This window comes from Antechinus flavipes, chromosome 3 (assembly GCF_016432865.1).
Source record: "Antechinus flavipes isolate AdamAnt ecotype Samford, QLD, Australia chromosome 3, AdamAnt_v2, whole genome shotgun sequence".
Lineage (NCBI taxonomy): Eukaryota > Metazoa > Chordata > Mammalia > Dasyuromorphia > Dasyuridae > Antechinus > Antechinus flavipes.
This window is the reverse complement of record NC_067400.1, coordinates 596,405,036-596,411,666: the sequence shown is the minus strand read 5'-3', so window position 1 is coordinate 596,411,666 and position 6,631 is coordinate 596,405,036.

Sequence of the window (6,631 nt, the reverse complement as noted above, 5' to 3'; positions counted from 1 at the left end):
TGTACCACATAGTACTTATGTCCTGTCTAATGTTGCTTCCTGCTGTCTTCTTTGATTTTGTCTTGTTATCTCGATTAAATTGCGGTTCCTTCTTTAGGAAGCTTATCCAATTCCACAATCCCCTTCTGCTCCCCCTTCCCTTCAGAGCTACTGTGTAATCCTGAGCAAGTTGCTTCAACCCTCTGAACCTCACCTTCCTTGTCTGTAAAATGCAGAAAGCTCAATCGTCTTCTCTATGAGATACTTCCCCAAAGGCTATATATCCAGCTCTAACCTCTCTCCTGAGCACCAGTCCTGTGTTGACAAGTGCCTTTTGGACATCTCAAACTAGATATCCTATTCACAGTAAACTAAACATGGCCAACACAAAATTAATTTTCTTTTCCTTGGGTTCTTATCTCTTGATAAACTCCACCCTCCCCATCCCCCATTTACTGTCAAGAGCACAACTATCCTCCCAGTCACCCAGACTCACAATCTCAGTATCATTCTTGACTTATCACTCTTATTCACCCCTCATACCCAATCTATGGGCAAATCTCATCCCTTTTACCTTCACATCTTTGGTATAAGTTTGATATAAGTCCTTTTATTTCCATCTATATAGGTATCTTTACATTTCAGGCAATCATCCCCTTTCAACTACACTACCACAAACTTAAAAAAAATTAACCAACATCTTCATTTTTAGCACCTAAATTTCCCCTTAAAAAGCTTTACCTATCTCCTCCCAGATAGTCATTTCATAGAACAAAATTATTTTCTTTTTCTTAAAAGTAAAAGAGGAAAGAATTAGCAAACCTAAGCAATACTTTGAAAAGACTGAAAACATGTGCAATGTTCCACACCCAAAGTCTCCTTTCCTTCAGCCTTATCTCATTCTTTTTTTTTAATTTCTTCTACTATTGTATATCCTTTTTTTATTATAGCTTTTTATTTACAAGATTTATGCATGGATTATTTTTCAGCATTGACAATTGCAAAACCTTTTGTTCCAATTTTTCCCCTCCTTCCTCCCACCACCTCCCCCGAGATGGCAGGTTGACCAATACATGTTAAATATGTTAATGTATAAGTTAAGCCTTATCTCATTCTAATCCATCTTCCATTCCTCTACAATCATGTCATCCCTCCCCTCCATAAGATTGCAATGACTTCCTATTGCTTCCATGATCAAATATCAAGTCCTCTGGCATTTAAAGCTCTGCCAAACTAGCACCTTCCTACTTTTCCAATCTTTTTATACCCTGCTTGCCTCCATGAATTCTATGATTCAGCCACCTTGGCTCCCTTGCTGTCTCTCACACATGACACTCTTCATATCTTTGCATTGGCTGTTACTCATGCTTATGATACAGACTCTATTTACCCCCACCCCTAGTTCTCCCTAACTTCCTTCAAGATTCAGCTCAAATCATAGTTTCTGCAGGATCTTTTCCAGTCTCTCATCCCCGGATGCTGTTGCCTTTCTTTCTGAGGTTACCGCCTATATACCAGGATTTTGTATATTTGCAGAAAAATGGAAAACTCTGAATGTTGTAGATAAGGTCACTTCCCTTGACGGTACACTTTCCAAGGATGTACACAGATGAAGTTGACACATGCATCGCCAGTGGTAGCTCAGTGTTTGGGAGGTTGAGAAGGAAAGTGTGGGAGAGAAGAGGGATCTCGTTGTTACATGTTTAGGGACCTTGGACAGCGTACCAGCACCTTGCCAGGAAAAGGAATCTCTTGGTTTGAATTGTCTTAGGAAGATTCTGAAGTTCACCTGACAGGATAAGGTACCAGATACTGAGGTCCTTTCTCTAGCTGAACTGTCAAGCATCCAAAATCTACTGCAGACAGCACAACTTTAATGGACTGGCCATCTTGTTCTACTGCCAAATATATGCTCACCTAAAAGACTATTCGTTGAAAACACACAAGGATACTCAAAAAAGTCTCTCAGAAAACCTTTGGAGTTGATTGGAAGACATGGGAGAAACTAGCATAGGACTGCCCAGCATGGCGGAAAAGTTAAAGCCATCCCTCCTACAAATGTTCGTGTGGACTATTTGTGCCCAACCTGTGGTAGTCTTCTGAGCTTGTAATGGTCTCCCCAGCCATAGTCAGACACCCTATACCTTGATGCCAACATAGTGATTGGTCCTCTTCAAGAAAGGAGAACAAGGTCTTGTGTAGATCTGGATTACATGTTGTCTCTGACATAGAATGTGGACGTCTTCAGGACAGCCCTGCTTTTTCCCAAGATGGAGAGTGCATAGTCTAAAGCAAATGCTTAATTGATTGATTGACTGAGTCAAATATGCTCTCCAAAAGGGACTTGTTTCTTTTTTTATCTCTGTATTCCTAGCATCTAGTAGGTCATTATTAAATACATTTGATGCTATTCAATCATTTTTTAGTTGTGTCCACTCTTTGTGACCCCAATGGGGATTTTCTTGGCAGAGATACTTGGCAGTCTTCCTGGCCTTTGAGTCCAGCCTCAAACATTTACTAGTTACGTGACCTGAGCAAGTCATTTAACCTTGTTTGCCTCAGTTTCCTCGTCTGTAAAATGAGCCAGAGAAAGAAATGGCAAACCATGCCAATGGCTTGGCCGAGAAATCCCCAAATGGAATCATGAAGAGACAGGCACAAATGAAAATGATTGAACCACAAAGGTGCCTAATAATCGCTGATTTGAATGGAACCAAATTGTGAACTTGAGTTAATCTTTAATCTCTGAATGTCACAAACAACTCCCAAGATTTATTGGTATTGGTAAAAGGAATCATCATACCAGGAGTTTGCCATGTTTAAGAAATCACAATTCATTTAAATATTATTAGGACTTCTCTCCCACCTCTGACATTTACCACTGGTGACTATGAGCAAGTCAATTAATGTCTATTTATAAGTCTCAATTACTTTGGTTGTAAAAAATGAGGGATGAAACTATATGGTTTTTAAAGTCTCTTCTAGTTCCAAGTCTGATTCTATGGTTGAGTTTGATTTGGTTGGCCCAGACATGTGATTCTATTAGTTTGAGGAGCTCTCAGTTCTTCAGCACTGTGAATTCCACTCAAGGCAGACAAGAACTTCTCACTAATTTAATAGTCTTAGCTGCCCAGACAAGACCATTGAGAAGTTAAGAAATACATGTAGGGTCACCCAACCAGTAAAAGTCAGAGGCAGACTTTCTAGGCTCCAAGGCCAGTCCTCCAGCCCCAATGTCATGCTCCCCCTCTCAAGCATTATTTCAGAATCACATATACCCATGCATAACTAGAGTGACAGACTGGGGTTCAGAACTAAGGCCACAAAATTTAAGGGGCAACTGATACCTACCTAGCTAGAAAAATTAGTCAAAACTGAAAGCTTCCCAATGGCAGGCCATTCCTGCTTCTGGAGAACTCCCCCCTCTTCCCTCCCCGCCTCAGTGTTTCAGTGTCTCTCACAGTCTCTTCATCTCCCACCGTGGCACCCTTCTCTCTCCAAACTAAATTGTCCAGGTGCCAAAATGGCTTATGATGATTCTGTTTTCACATAATAAGATTGTTCATCTCATTTTTCAAAGCTCAAAAGTAGTCCATTTTGGCCACAGCACACACAGTTTGTTTGCCCCATTCCCCTGTCCCAGGGCATCTTCAGATTTCTAAGGAATTAGCCTCTGGGCTATCTCCAAATCCAGATACAATCATGAAAAATTAGATTCAGAGTAAGATACAGAAAGTAAGAAAGAGAAATACATCTGCTGCCTGTATTCCAGCCCTTTACAAAGTGTGTGGAGTTTTTTTTTTTAAGCTTTTTATTCACAAAGCATATTCCAACATTGACCCCTGCATAACCCCCTGCCACAAATTTTCCCCTTCTTCCCCCCCATTTCCTCCCCCACCTGGCAGGCAGTCCAATACATGCCAAATAAACGCCAAAATACATTCTAGATCCAATATGTGTAAACATATTCACACAGCTATCCGGTTGTGCAAGAAAAATCAGATCAAGAAGGAAGAAAAAGAAAAATGGAGAAAAAAGAAACAAAATGCAGGCAAATAATGCAGAGAGAGTGAGAATGCTATGTTGTGAACCACCTTCAGTTCCCACGGTCCTCTCTCCGGGTGTAGATGGCTCTCTTCATCACTGCACAAGTGAAACTGGTCTGAGCCATCTCATTGCTGGAGATGGCCACTTCCATCAGAATACATCCTCATACAGCATTGTTGTTGAGGTATATAATGATCTCCTGGTTCTGCTCATTTCACTCAGCATCAGTTCATGTAAGTCTCTCCAGCCTCATCCTGCTGGTCATTTCTTACAGAACAATCATATTCCATAACGTTCATATACCACAATTTACTCAACCATTCTCCAATTGATGGGCATCCATTCATTTTCCAGTTTCTAGCCACTACAAACAGGGCTGCCACAAACATTTTGACACATACAGGTCCCTTTCCCTTCTTTAGTATTTCTTTGGGATATAAGCCCAGTAGAAAGTATGTGGAGTTCTTGTGGGGGGGAATCTGAGTGATCATGGACATTGCCTACACCCTGTTATCACTTAGAAAGTGAGAAGACATTTTCTTTGATTAAATTGAAAGGAAAACCTGATCAAAGACTGGGAAAAAACTGGCCAGGTCCGAGTGGTCCTTCAAACACTGAACCCTCCACCACTGATAGTCAGTTCAGTTCACTAGAAGAAGTCAGCAGTCCAAGAAGATCCTTGAAGAAAATAAGCTCCCTTGGGACAGGGACACCTTTGCCTTTTTCTATTCCTAGTTTACTGTGCCTGACAAAATAAGTACTTAGTAAATGTTTATTGACTTGGCTTGACGTAGAAGGCATTCCGTCTATATCTAATGAATTGGGTTATTGAAAAGCCCAGATGCTCTTGTAGGGGAAAAGCTCAAGATGTCCCCAGGATATTTCCAGAAGGAATGCTTGGCAAAAAAAAATGTTGTAGTTCCTTGGGAATTTTCCCTCTATTTCTTCTAAGATATGTAAATGGTAAAATTAAATGGCATAATGAATAGAGCACTAGATCAGGAGTCAAGAAAACCTGAATTCAAAATCAGTCTCAGATACTTCCTATTTATGGCAAGTCACTAAATCCTCTTTTAGCCTCAGTTTCCTCATCTGTAAACTGGGATAATAATAGCCCCCACCTCCCAGAGTTGTTGTGATAATAATTATAAAGCATTTGGCACAGTGCCTGGCACAAAATAAATAAATATAAATGTGAGCTACAATTATCATCATTAAATGGAAACAAAAACAGTTGGCAATTACCTTCATCTTCTCCCTTCTTCGAGATGACGCCCAACAACAACAAGATTATAGGAAGATCAATTCTAATGGCTCTTTTCTACATTGAGATAATTCAGGCCTTTTCCAATGGACTTGTGATAAAGAGAACCATCTACACCCAGAGAGAGGACTGTGTTTGTTTGCATTTTCTTTTCTTTTTCATTTCCCTTTTTAATCTGATTTTTCTTGTGCCGCAAGATAATTGCATAAATATATCTACACATATGTTCTGTCTCTGGGTGTAGATGGCTTTCTTCATCACTGAACAATTAGAATTGGTTTGAATCATCTCGTTATTGAAGAGATATGCATATATTTTTAACATATATTGGATTACTTGCCATCTAGGGGAGGAGTGGGGAGAAGGAAGGGAAAAATTAGTTGGATGTATGTTGGAAAATTATCCATGCATATGTTTTGAAAAGAAAAAGCTTTAATAACAAAAAAGATGAAGCCCAAATTCAACCTACTAGATTAAGCTTTTCCTGAGATTCTCTCCCAACTGGCAGTGCCCTCCCTGGCATCTGATCTTGTGTTTCTCTGGTATATGTGCATTCTATAATTATATCCAATTCGTTGGCTGACCCCCCCAAACACTGTAAGTTCCTTTAGGACTTTTTTTTTGTATGCACAGTGTATTTAGCACAGTGCCTGGCACAATGTAAGCATTTAATAAATTCATGCTTATGGATTAGTGGATTGGTTACCTAGGATATAATTTAGACTTATTGACTTGTGTTTGTCTAAGTGTTGCATTTCTTCCTCCGTACTACGGGGTGTTCAGGAGGACTAGCACCTCTTGTGAGGTTGCCAAGCCCTTTTCAAGGCTACTTGTCCACCTTTAGTTTCTCTCTCTCATGCAGCTGTCACCCATAATTCCAAGAAGCTGCAGCATCTACAGCGAGCACACCCCATTAAATCCAGCTTAGCAACTGGGCAAAACCAGGTTCAGGGTAACCGACACACACCCTATTAGGGGGCATCTACCCCAAACATGGGAAGACTTTTCTGGCAGAATGGGAGAATAAGAACAATTTGTTTCAATGGCCACGGAGGCAACTAAAAAAGCAGACATTGTGGAACACTTAGAACTTAGATGTTGAAGGTCATCCACCACATGCCAGGCCATCGCCATTCGCCCGGACTTTTGTCTTTCTACTGGACTTCCACTCTGTGCAACTCTGCCTTACTTAAATCCAATTCACGGGCAAGTCAAGATTTATTCATGATGTCATTGTTCTTTGAAAATGAAGAACAAAAACAATGTTCCTCTCACGTCTCCAATAGCATGTAAGCACCTACTATGTGTCTAAGTTCTAGTTGCATTGTTGCTGTTGTCCAG